Here is a 13,942-nt window from a genome sequence, read left to right on the forward strand (position 1 = left end):
GATACCAGGTTCATTTTATACCTATATTCTTTTATAAATGATCACTTGGCATTTTAGAAATCCTCCCCCATATCAAAACAGATGTTTTCAAACTATATACTTTGATCCCGTGTGAGTAATTATTGAATTACTGCTTTTCATATCGGCTTGTCTTTATGCACACGTAATTATCTTGAACATGACATGTTAAATGTTCTGTCTTCTCCTCCACTTACCTTTCTAAAATGACTTATTTGATAATATGTAGCAAAGGAACAGATTCTTACTTGTGGGAGGTAATTGGCTTGTTACAGTGTGGCATTGTCTCCTGGGGTCTGCTCTCTGTCTATAATATATTAATATAGTGTCACCTGAAGAGTGCTGTTACAGGTCAAGGCATCTTTTGCATCTTGCCAATCATCTTTATTAATAAAGGGCAAAAGTCCTCATTAATAACAATAACTTGAATTTAGAAGAAGGAAATTAACTTCACCTGAGGCATTTTACCTGCAATTAGAATCCTTTTTGTGACTACCTATTGCAAATTTCTGTGACCTGACCAACACTGAGAATTTTATAACTATCATCCTCAAAAATTGACACTCATTTCATTCTAAAGTAAAGAGAAAACACACATTTATTGTCTGCTTTGCAAATAAAAGCATATATTTATTGGTCGTTGCTGCTGCTACTGCTAACCGCTTCAGTTGTGTCCGACTCTGTGCGACCCCAGAGATGGCCGCCCACCAGGCTCCCCTGTCCCTGGGATTCTCCAGGCAAGAGTACTGGAGTGGGTTGCCATTTCCTTCTCCAAGGCATGAAAGTGAAAAGTGAAAGTGAAGTCGCTCAGTAATGTCCAACTCCTAGCGACCCCATGGACTGCAGCCTACCAGGATCCTCCATCCATGGTATTTTCCAGGCAAGAGTACTGGAGTGGGTTGCCATTGCCTTGTCCGCATTGGTCAATATTGCTTTGCAAATAAAAGCATGCATTTATTAATCCAAATATTTAAATTTAGATTAAAATATCTTGGCTTTGGGAAAATGCTAGCATATTTCAACCATCTGAGATGAAAAGAAATAACACACAAATATGCATTAGATTCCTCTCCTCATGGAAGTTATTTTGTGATGGGAAAGATAAATATCTGGATTTTAAAACCTGTAAAGGTATTTTTCAAGCATAGCAGGACTAGAATGTTCTTATTTGGTGGTTTGTAGCCAACTTACTTTAGAAGTTAGTTTCATTTTTTTATATTGTTTTTCCAAAGACATAAATAGATATTTGCTAATATTTGCACTGTTGCCATGGAAAGTAATATCCTGGTACATTTGAATACTTTTTGTTTTATGCTATGAGAGGCAATAATGGAAAATAGTAAAATAATCATTTACTCTAATAACCACTAGAGGTCTACTGATATCAAATTTCTACCAACATTCTTCATTTCTATAAATATTTAAAATTAAGTATGTCATATGAATTAAAGTGATGTTCCTCTTCTTTGTTACATATCTTTCATCCTATAGGCTTTAATTCCACATAATTCAAGGTACTTAGCAGGTTTTTTTAGTTTTAATTTGTTTGAATTGTGTTTTGTTTTCTTTTTCTCTTATGCTAAAATACTGTATTGCAACTGTTAACTTTTAGGAAAATTTAATTTCTAAGCAGTTGGTGGTTATTGGGTACTTTAATTATGCACACAGGAGGCCTGGTGTGCTGCAGTGCATGGGGTCGCAGAGTCAGGAGCAGCTGGGTGACTGAACAACAACAGCATGCAGACTGGTAGCTCAGATGGTAAAGGATCTACCTGCCATACAGGAGACCTGGATTCGATCCCTGGGTTGGGAAGATCCCCTGGAGAAGGGAATGCTAATGCTACCCACTCCAGTATTCTGTCCTGGAGAATTCCATGGACAGAGGCGCCTGGCAAGCTACAGTCTACAGAGTCTCAAAGAGTCAGAGACGGCTGAGTGACTTTCACTTTTCACATGCATATGTGTATATATAGGTTATGGCATTAGTTAAAAAGAAATGTGTCTTTTTATTCAGTAGACCATATGCATTCCATTTGATTCTAAAGCAAGAACTTAACTGTCTGCTATAATGCATTTTCATATTGACTTGTGAATGCACCTCCAGGGAGTTGGCAATGTATATTCAAAATCAAGTATAAGTGGAGTTCACTATTCAAGGACTCAGGTCATAGTCACATTGCTGAAAATAGATGCTTTCTATTTTGTTAGAAATAGTAAATTGACTCACCGCCATTTTGTAGAAAATTTGTATCTGAGAACCATCGAAGTATTAAATGTTACTGTACTATTCAGTGAGATTTTGCCATTTACATTATTTTATATAAAAGAAGGCAGCAGTTCAAATCTGCATGAAAAAAATTAAGAAGCTGCTCTTTGAACTCTTGTCCTTGAGAGAAGTTAATGCTCAGTTAATGCTTTTCAAGTGACTTTTCTGTCTTCCTGTAGTTGAGCAGAGGTGCCATTTGAAGAACTAAAGAACTCTCATCTGAGAGTCCCCAACACCTACAGTAATTTTGAAGAGTCCCAGCTTGTAGGGCTTAGTAGAAATGTCTTTGCCACCATTGCACTTCAACCCCCAAAGTGAAATTAGAAATATAGTGTCATCTTGTTGAAAAAAGGAAGGGAGAATGTGTAAGTTCTGAACTTCCTTTTCCTATTAGCCAAAATAATGACTGTAATCTGCAATAAAGAGAAAACAATCTGAATTTGAGGACACATCACATCTACATTTTTAGGGGCCATTAAGCAAACTGAATTTATTTTCAGACATCACTCTACCTGAGAGGCAGGGGCAGTAATATTAAGGCAGCAAAAGGGTGGCTTTCATTCAGTACAGTTAGCCAGCACTAATAATTTTTTACCACATGTTGCTGGATGTTGTATAGTATGCAGGATGATGTTTTGAGTAAGCAGAATGTGCTACTATTGATGTTAGTGATTTGGAAGATTCCAGAAATGGCTCCCCTCAACTGATGTGTGGGTGTTTAGTGATGACCTTTGTGTGAAGGCTGCTGGCCATGGGTGAGTGAATGCTGATTCCAGAGTGTTTTAATTTCTGTCAGCATAAATGGACTTATGCATGGCTGCATCTGCCCAGAGGAATGGACATCTTTTCATCTGTCAAGAGGAAGCACCTTTTGCAAGTAGCCAGCCTTTTTGTAGTTAGTTCAAGGCACCCCATGTGCATGCTACTGTCTGTCTCCTACTAAAATACCATCCTCATTCACCTATGATGGAGTACAAGACTTTATCATTGTACTTTTGGTTTCTGAAGGTGCTTATATTTTCTTCTTTATCAAAATTAAAATATATACCCTTCAAAATGAAACCTTTGCAAACGTGAATGGATATTCAAATTTAAATTACCCACTTATAACTGGGAAGGCTCTATAGGAACTTAAAGACTTTTTTTTACATATATGTAAAAGTATATATATATGTGTGTGTGTGTGTGTGTGTGTGTGTGTATTGTATATGTGGTGTGTTTCTCAAGTGGTGCTAGTGGTAAAGAACCTGCCTGCCAGTGCAGGAGATGTAAGAGATACGGGTTTGATCTCTAGGTCGGAAAGATCCACTGGAGGAGGATGTGGCAACCCACTCCAGTATGCTTGCCTGGAGAATCCCATGGACAGAGGAGCCCAGCAAGGCTACGGTCCATGGGGTCACAAAGAGTCCGACAAGACTGATGTGATTTAGCATGTGTGCATTGTATATGTATATATTGTACAGGTATATGTGGGCTTCCCAGGTGGCACGATGATAGAGAATCCGCCTGCAGATGCAAGAGACTCGAGTTCAGTCCCTGGGTTGGGAAGATCCCCTGGAGTAGGAAATGACAATCTATTCCAGTATTCTTGCCTGGAAAATTCCGTGGACAGAGGAGCCTGCCAGACTACAGTCTATGAGTTCGCAAAGAGTCAGACATGACTGAGCATGCCTGCATGTGTAAAATATAAAATATATATATATAAAATATATAAAATGCATTATTATATATAATGTATCTAATGCATAATATATAATATAAAATTGCATAAAATATAAATGTACCAAGTATATGTAATATATAAAATGCTTAAAATATATATAAAAATTTCAAATGTGTGCAAGTGAAACTGTTAAGATGTTTAGTCATGTCTGACTCTTTGCAACCCCATGGACTGTAGCCTGCTAGGCTCCTCTGTCCATGGAATTCTCCAAGCAAGAATACTGGAGTGGGTTGCCATTCCTTTCACCAGGGGATCTTCCCAACCCAGGGATTCAAGTGGAGTCTCCTGCATTGCAGGCAGATGCTCTACTGTCTGAGCTACCATATGCAAATAAAGAAAATAGTAGAGTATGTATGTATTCATAGCAAAATGTACTCATCCCCTAACTTCAAAAATTGTTCACCTTTGAACTGTTTAAACTGAGGGGAAGAAGAGCACTGAAAGAAAACATGCTTTTGACTTTTCAGAATTTTGCTTCACTTTGGCCATACCTCTCGTGCCAAGATCATGGTGAAAACTATTTAGAAATTAGTTCATTCTCTTCTTTTGTTCAACTCTAAACTCTAATCAACATGACCTAATGAATTAGAAAAAAATTCCAGAAGTAAACTTCTGGACGCATTTAATAATTATGATAGAAAAAACTTATAGTTTTTAATGTACTGGCTTAAAATAATTTACCTATTTCTTAATCATTAAGCCCTTGCTATGAGTCAGGTAGTTTTTACTTCTAGGACCATAGCAATGAATGAGGCAGACAGCCTACCTGTTATCTTAGAATTTATATTTGACAGAAGAAAACCAAATTATACTATATAAAATAAAACAGTAAATCCTGTGTAAGAGGGGAAGTATGTACCATTAAAACTACTTTTGTTAAAGAAAATCATAAATACAAATTTCTCTTTTAAGAAAGGAAAATGTTTTGTTAAGATTTTTTAAAACCTAAGAGGAAAAGCCTAAAAAAGTATATGTTTATTATACTGTAATCCTCTATTCTTGGGCATCCCAGGTGGCACTACTGGTAAAGAACCCACCTGCCAATGCAGGAGATGTAAGAGATGCCGGTTCGATCCCTGGATTGGGAAGATCCCCTGGAGAAGGGAATGGCGCTATTCTTAAAATTCTTGGTACCTGAGATGAATCGGTCTTTCTTGAGCTATGAAACATGTATTACTTCATCCTTTATTATAAAATACATGTTAATGGCTCTTCATGCTTGAGTTGTTTTCATAATTTATAAAATATTGCTTATAAAGTTAGATAAGCCATAAAAGAATGTCTAATGTAAAAAGTAGTAATTAAAAGTTTTATCAGTCAAGGTATGTAAAACTGTGTAAAAACTTGAGTTTCCTAGGTTTCATAGGGTACATTCTTTTCAAAGCTATAAAAAAAAAAAAAAAGACACCATACACTTCCCATAGGTAAGAGGAACATGACTCCTTCCTATTTTCCTGCTTCAAAAATGTAAAGTTAAAATGATTTTTCCAGGTTTTTTCCCACTGAAAGCTAAATATGTAGCTTTATCTTTTGTTTCTTATTTAAAAAATCTTTTTAGAGTAGCTTTATGTTTACAGCAAACTTGAGAGGGGAGGTACAGTGATTTCCTACACAGTTCTGCCCCTACACATACATAACCTCAACATTATCAAAATCATTCACCAGATGGTACATTTTCTTAAGCAAAAATGAGCCTACATTGACTCATCATAATTACCCAAATTTCATAATTTACCTCAGGGTTCACTCTTGATGTTATGCAGTTTATGGGCTTAGATAAATGTGTATTGATATATATATCCATCATTATATCATACAGTGTATTGTCACTCCTGTAAAAATCCTCTGCGCTCTGCTCATTCTTCTATCTTGCTCTTCACCTCTGGAACTACTGATGTTTTTTATTATCTACCTAGTTTTGTCTCTTCCAGAATGCTGTATACGTGGCATTACAGTATGCAGCATTTTCAGACTGGCTTCTTTCACTTAGTAACATACACTTAAGTTTTCTCCATGTCTTTTCATAGCTTGATCGCTCCTTTATTTTTAGCGCTAAATAATATCCCATTGTCTGAATGCACCACAGTCTATTTATCCATCCACCTGTTGCAGGACATCTGATTACCTCCAAGTGTTGGCAAGTATGGGCAAAGCTGCTGTAAACATCTGTGTGTAGGTTTTGGTGTGGACAGAAATTTTCCAGTCATTTGGGTGAATACTAAGTAGAGTGATTTCTAGATTGTGTGGTAAGAGTGTGTTCAGTTTTTAAAAAACAGCCAAATTCTCTTCTTAAATGGCTGTACCATTTTGCAATCCCACCAGCAATAAAGGAGGATTCTTGTTGTTCCGTATCACTAGCATTTGATGAAGTTGGTGTTCTGGATTCTGACCATTGTAATAGGTATATATAATGGGATCTCATTGTTGTTTTAATTTACATTTCACTAATAACATAGTTTTCATGCATCTTTTCATATGCTTATTTGCATTTTGTGTATCTTCTTTGCTGAGGCATCAGTTAATGTCCTTGGCCCATCTTTTAATTGAGCTACATTCTTTGTGGTGAGTTTTGAAAGTCCTTTGTATATTTTGGATAACAAGGCTTTATCAGATGTGTCTTTTGCAAATATTTTCTCTCAGTTTGTAGCTTGCCTTCTAATTCTCTTGATACCATATTTTGCAGAGAAGAAAAATTTCATTTCAATAAGTTCAGCTGTTAATTACTTCTGTTATGGATCATGCTTTTGATAGTATATCTAAAAAGTAATTACTGCACTTAAGGGCATGTAGGGTTTTTCCTAGGTTGTCATCTAGGAATTTTCTAGTTTTTCATTCATATTTAGGTCTCTGATCCACTTTGAGTTAATTTTTATGAAAAGTGTAAGTACTGTGTTTAGATTTATTTTTACCAGACGTGCCATGTTCTTGGATTGAGAGAATCGATATTGCCAAAGTGTCTGCACTACTCAAGGCAGTCTATAGATTCAGTGCAATCCCTATCAAATTACCAATGGTATTTTTTTTCATAGAACTAGAACAAAAATCTTAAAATTTTTATGGAGACACAGATGACCCTGAAAAATCAAAGCAATCTTGAGAATGAAAAGCAGAGCTGGAGGAATCAGGCTCCCTGACTTCAGACTGTATTACAAAGCTATAGTCATCAAAACAGTATGATACTAGACTATGTTCAATTTATCTATGACAAAAGAGCCAAGACTGTACAATGGAGGAAAGAGAGTCTCTTCAATAAATGGTGCTGGGAAAACTGGACAGCTAAATGTAAAAAATCAAATGAGAAAACTGTCTAAAACCATACATAAAAATAAAATCAAAATGGATTAAAGACCTAAATGTAAGGCCAGACACTATAAAATTTTTAGAGGAAAACATAGGCAGAACACTCTCTGACATAAATCGCAACAATATTTTTTCCAATCCATCTCCCAGAGTAATAGAAGTAAAAACAAAAATAAACAAATGGCACCTAATTAAACTCAAATCTTTTACACAGCAAAGGAAACCGTAAACAAAAAGAAAGACCAGCCCACAGAAGGGGAAAAAATATTTGCAAATTGTGAGACTAACAAGGAATTAGTGTCCAAAATTTACAAACAGCTCATGTGGCTTAGTATAATCAAAACAAACAACCCAGTCAAAAAATAGGTAGAAAACCTAAATAGACATTTCTCCAAAGAAAACATATAGATGGGCAATAGGCACATGAAAAGATGCTCAGTATTGCTGATCATTAGAGAAATGGAAATCAAAACTACTGTGAGATACCACCTCACACCAGTCAGAATGGCCATCTTCCAAAAATTCACAAATAAATTCTGGAAATATATTTAACTTCTGGTGTGTGCTGTGCTCAGTCACTTTAATCGTGTCTGACTCTTTGTGACCTTATGGACTGTAGCCCGACAGGCTCCTCTGTCCATGGGATTCTCCAGGCAAGAATACTGGAGTGGGTTGTCATTTCCTTCTTCAGGGGATCTTCCCAATCCAGGGATCAAATCTGTGTCTCCTGCACTGCAAACAGATTCTTCACCCACTGAGCCACCTGGGAAGCCCTAACTTTAGATGTACTACATTAGTGATTTGCCTAAGTAACAAAATGATTGCCAGGATAGGTCTAAAAATTATTTGTTCCAAACAAAGTTATTACAATATAATAAACCATATTCCTTCCGCTTTATATTATATCCCATTGCTTATTTTATAACTGGAGTTTTAGATCTCTTATTTCCTTTCATCTATTTCACCTAACACCCTATCACCTTCCCTTCTAGTAAACACATACATGTTCTCTGTATCTATGAGTTTGTTAACATTTTGTTTTGTTTTTTAGATTCTACATACAACTAAGATTTTACAGTATTTGCCTTTCTCTGTCTGATTTATTTCACTTAGCAAGGTTAACCCTCTAGATACATCCATGTTGTACTTCTCATTTCTGATATTGGTAATTCATGTATTTTTATTATTTTCATTAAGTTATTCCAAAGGGTTATGAATTTTACTAATACTGTCAAAGACTCAACTTTAGTTGTGCTGCTTCTTCTGTATATTTTTTATTATTTCCCCCATTTAAATTATTACTCTTCTCAATTTTTAATGATTATTCTGATTAGTTTGGGTTTTTCCTTTTCTAGCTTCTTAATTTTAGACTCTTCATTGCCAATGTAAGCATTGAAAACTATATATTTCTAAGTGAAACTTTAACTTCTTCACATATATTTTGGTAAATTTTGTTACATTAATGAAAATTAAAACATCTTAAAATTTTCCCTGGGATTTCTTATTTGACTCATGTTATAATCAGAAGTGAGTATTCAATTTCCAAATCTTTGAGGGGATTTTAGATTTGAATTTATTGAGACTCATTCCATGGTTCAGAGTATTATTTGATAATACAAATAGTATACTGAACAATTTGATGAAAGGTTCATATGCACCCAAAAATAAAAATATCCTGTAGTTGTTTTCCTGTGGTGTTCTATATATGTCAAGTCAACTTAATTGTCATTAAATGACAATTAGTGAATAGTGTCATTCAAATCTAAATCCTTATTTATTTTTTATCTACTTGTATTCCTGTCATTTTTTTTTCACTTCTCTTTTTCTTTATATTTAAAATACAGTTCTGTATGACCCCATGCTGTTGAATGTCCCCTACCATCTCTTTCTCTATAGATTGATGGATGGATGGATGGAGGATGGATGGATAGATAGATAGACAGAAAGATTCATTTCAGTATTTAACATATATCTCCAGCCAGACAGTATCTTTTTTAAAGATTTTAATTGGAGGATAATTGCTTTACAATGGTATGTTAGTTTCTGCCACATATTAACATGAATCAGCCATGCTGCTGCTAAGTCGCTTCAGTTGTGTCCGACTCTGTGCGACCCCCTAGACGGTAGCCCACCAGGTTCCCCCATCCCTGGGATTCTCCAGGCAAGAACACTGGAGTGGGTTGCCATTTTCTCCTCCAATACATGAAAGCGAAAAGTGAAAGTGAAGTCGCTCAGTCACATCCGACCCTTAGCGACCCCATGGACTGCAGCCTACCAGGCTCCTCTGTCCATGGGAGTTTCCAGGCAAGAGTACTGGAGTGGGTTGCCATGAATCAGCCATAGGTATACATATATCCCCTCCCTCTTGAACCTCCCACCCCACCTCACCTCTCTAGGTTGTCACAGAGCTCCAGGTTTAAGCTTCCTGCATCATACAACAAATTCCCACTGGCTATCTGTTTTACATATGATAATGTATATGTTTCAGTGTTACTCTTTAAATTTGTCCCTCCTTCTCCTTTCCACACTGTGTCCACAAGTCTGTTCTCTATGCCTGCATCTCCATTGCTGTTCTGCAAATAGATTCATCAGTGCCGTCCTTCTAGATTTCCAACATATGTTAATATATGGTATTTGTTTTTCACTTTCTGACTTACTTCACTCTGTATAATAAGATCTAGGTTCATCCCACCTTACTAGAATGGACTCAAACACATCCCTTTTATGGCTTAGTAATATTCCATTGAATGCATGCACCACCACTTCTTTATCCATTCATCTGTTGATGGACATCTAGGTTGCTTTCATGTCCTCGCTATTGTAAATAGTGCTATCATGAACACTGGGGTGCAAGTGTCTATTTCAATTATGGTTTCCTCAGGGTATAAGCCCAAGAGTGGAATTATGGTCATATGGTGGTTATGGTGGTTTTACTCCTGATGTTTTAAGGAATCTCCATACTGTTCTCCATAGTTCAGTTCAGATCAGTTCAGTCGCTCAGTCGTGTCAGACTCTTTGAGACCCCATGAACTGCAGCACGCCAGGCCTCCCTGTCCATCACCAACTCCCGGAGTTCACCCAAACTCCTGTCCATTGAGTCAGTGATGCCATCCAACCATCTCATCCTCTGTCATCCTCTTCTCATCCTTCCATCAATCTTTCCCAGCATCAGGGTCTTTTCCAATGAGTCAGCTCTTCACATCAGGTGGCCAAAGTACTAGAGTTTCAGCTTCAACATCAGTCCTTCCAATGAACACCCAGGACTGATCTCCTTTAGGATGGACTGGTTGGATCTCCTTGCAGTCCAAGGGACTCTCAAGAGTCTTCTCCAACACCACAGTTCAAAAGAATCAATTCTTCGGCACTCAGCTTTCTTTATAGTCCAACTCTCACATCCATACATGGCCACTGGAAAAACCATAGCCTTGACTAGACAGACCTTTGTTGGCAAAATAATGTCTCTGCTTTTTAAAATGCTGTCTAGGTTGGTCATAACTTTCCTTCCAAGGAGTAAGTGTCTTTTAATTTCATGGCTGCAGTCACCATCTACAGGGATTTTGGAGCCCAAAAAAATAGTCTGACACTGTTTCCACTGTTTCCCCTTCTATTTGCTATGAAGTAATGGGACCGGATGCCATGATCTTAGTTTTCTGAAAGTTGAGCTTTAAGCCAACTTTTTCACTCTCGTCTTTCACATTCGTCAAGAGGCTCTTTAGTTCTTCTTTGCTTTCTGCTATAAGGGTGGTGTCATCTGCATATCTGAGGTTATTGATATTTCTCCCAGCAATCTCGATTCCAGCTTGTGCTTCTTCCAGCCCAGCATTTCTCATGATGTACTCTGCATATAAGTTAAATAAGCAAGGTGACAATATACAGCCTTGACGTACTCCGTTTCCTATTTGGAACCAGTCTGTTGTTCCATGTCCAGTTCTACCTGTTGCTTCCTGACCTGCATACAGATTTCTCAAGAGGCAGGTCAGGTGGTCTGGTATTCCCATCTCTTTCAGAATTTTCCACAGTTTATTGTGATCCACACAGTCAAAGGCTTTGGCATAGTCAATAAAGCAGAAACAGATGTTTTTCTGGAACTCTCTTGCTTTTTCGATGATCCAGCGGATGTTGGCAATTTGATCTCTGGTTCCTCTGCCTTTTCTAAAACCAGCTTGAACATCAGGAAATTCATGGTTCACATATTGCTGAAGCCTAGCTTGGAGAATTTTGAGCATTACTTTGCTAGCCTGTGAGAAGAGTGCAATTGTGTGGTAGTTTGAGTATTCTTTGGCATTGCCTTTCTTTGGGATTGGGATGAAAACTGACCTTTTCCAATCCTGTGGCCACTGCTGAGTTTTCCAAATTTGCTGGCATATTGAGTGCAGCACATTCACAGCATCATCTTTCAGGATTTGAAATAGCTCAACTGGAATTCCATGACCTCCACTAGCTTTGTTCGTAGTGATGCTTCCTAAGGCCCACTTGACTTTGCGTTCCAGGATGTCTGGTTCTAGGTGAGTGATTACACCATTGTGATTATCTGTGTCATGAAGATCATTTTTGTACAGTTCTTCTGTGTATTCTTGCCACCACTTCTTAACATCTTCTGCTTCTCTTAAGTCCATACCATTTCTGTCCTTTATTGTGCCCATCTTTGCATGAAATGTTCCCTTGATATCTCTAATTTTCTTGAAGAGATCTCTGTTCTTTCCCATTTTGTTGTTTTCTTCTATTTCTTTGCACTGATCACTGAGGAAGGCTCTCTTATCTCTCCTTGCTATTCTTTGGAACTCTGCATTCAAATTGGTATATCTTTCCTTGTCTCCTTTCTTTTCACTTTTCATCTTTTCACAGCTTTTTTTAAGGCCTCCTTAGACAGCCATTTTGCTTTTTTGCATTTCTTTTTCTTGGGGATGGTCTTGATCCCTGTTTCCTGTACAATGTCATGAACTTCCGTCCATAGTTCATCAGGCACTCTGTCTATCAGATCTAGTCCCTTGAATCTATTTGTCACTTCCACTGTATAATCATAAGGGATTTGATTTAGGTCATACCTGAATGGTCTAGTGGTCTTCCCTACTTTCTTCAATTTCAGTCTGAATTTGGCAGTAAGGAGTTCATGATCTGTGCCACAGTCAGCTCCCGGTCTTGTTTTTGCTGACTCTACAGAGCTTCTCTATCTTTGGCTGCAAAGAATATCATCAGTCTGATTTCAGTGTTGGTCATCTGGTGATGTCCATGTGTAGAGTCTTCTCTTGTGTTCTCCATAGTGGCTGTATCAATTTACATTCCCACCAACAATGCAGAATTTATTGTTTGTCCATTTTCTGACAATATCTTTTAATTGGAGGATTTTTAGTTGTATTTTTGACTCTTTTTTAATGGTTATCTAGAAATTTCAATATGTATCTACCTTAATATACTTTGAATGAATACACTACTTTTTTATTTTTAATGTAAGAATTTTAATATATTTCCAATTGTTCCCTTCCTTTGTGCTATTTCTTTCATCTTTCACTTCACAATTTATAAACTCCATGTTTGTAATACTATTTTTGCTTTTAATAGTATTAATAGGAATAAGAAATATTTTAATATCATCATTTGTATTTCTTACATATTTATAACTTCTTTCACTTTTCTTTTAGGCTGAGTTTCCATCTGGAATTATTTACCTTTGTACTGAAGGATTTACTATGTTATTTTTGTTGTGTAGATGCTTCTAGTGACAAGTTCTCTCAACTGTTGTTTGTTGTATGTATCTGTATTTTGCATTCATTTTTCAAGGACAGTTTTACTGATGATGGAATTCTAGCTTATGCGTATTTTTACCTCAAATAGAGACTGTGTTTTTTGTATTCTGGATTGAATTATTTGTTTATGTTTATTCAGCAATCACTTGTGTTCTATAGATTAGGTGGAAATAAATGAAAACCAACCAAATGAGGACAGGCAGTGGCTATTTATTGAGAGCTAGTTATAGCAAGAGTCAGCCACCATCACTTATGTTTTACAGAGACTTAGAGGCAGAGAGAGGAGAGGAAAAGCTTTATAATGAAAAAGGAAAGGCTTTAGATGTTCCCTACTGGAAAGCTATTGGCATGTGGAAGCTGGAGGTGGGCTAACTAAAAGTGAGAAGTCCTGTGAAGGTAGTTAAGGGTGCACAGGACTTTCTCTGGGTTAGTCCTAATTTGAGCACAGAGACAAAAATTTAGGCTATCAGCAATTCATCAAACCCTGGTCATTTTAAAGCAATTGTTGCAGGGATTATTTGACATTTTAGGTTGGTTGCTAGAGATAGTTGTCTATAACTTCCTACCAGTCTGACTTAAAGTAGTCTGACTTCCTGATCTAGTTACCATAGAAAAGCAGTTGGTTTCCTGGGATGGTTACAGAAGATGTGAGTCAGAGTTCCATTTCTGTATTTGGCCTAGCCATTGCCCATATGAATATTCATCCTCTCAGTTATTTGTATTTTGTCTGTGCCTGCTTTTAATATTTTCTTGTATACTTGGTTTTCAGCAGTTTGCCTGTGATATACCCAGGTGTGTTTATATGTGGGTGTATGTGTATAAGTTCTCACTGGGATTTGTTGAGCTTCTTAAATTTGTGGGTTGAGATTTTTCATCATTTTCTTCAATTTT

The 13,942-nt window shown here is 36.9% G+C and overlaps 1 protein-coding gene and 1 long non-coding RNA gene across 25 annotated transcripts in view; both read left to right on the plus strand.

Annotated features, from left to right (window-relative positions):
- Positions 1 to 13,942, plus strand: part of NOL4 (nucleolar protein 4) — a 675,738-nt gene that overhangs the window by 420,094 nt on the left and 241,702 nt on the right. The gene's annotated exons all lie outside the window — the stretch shown is intronic.
- On the plus strand, positions 1,545 to 7,488 carry LOC145534622 (uncharacterized). The gene is made up of 2 exons (XR_014074815.1): positions 1,545 to 3,888; positions 6,184 to 7,488. It is a non-coding gene; the product is annotated as an uncharacterized LOC145534622 (long non-coding RNA).

Source organism: Giraffa tippelskirchi, chromosome 14 (assembly GCF_054371585.1).
Source record: "Giraffa tippelskirchi isolate mGirTip1 chromosome 14, T2T-mGirTip1v1.2.pri, whole genome shotgun sequence".
In the NCBI taxonomy this organism is placed as follows: Eukaryota; Metazoa; Chordata; class Mammalia; order Artiodactyla; family Giraffidae; genus Giraffa; species Giraffa tippelskirchi.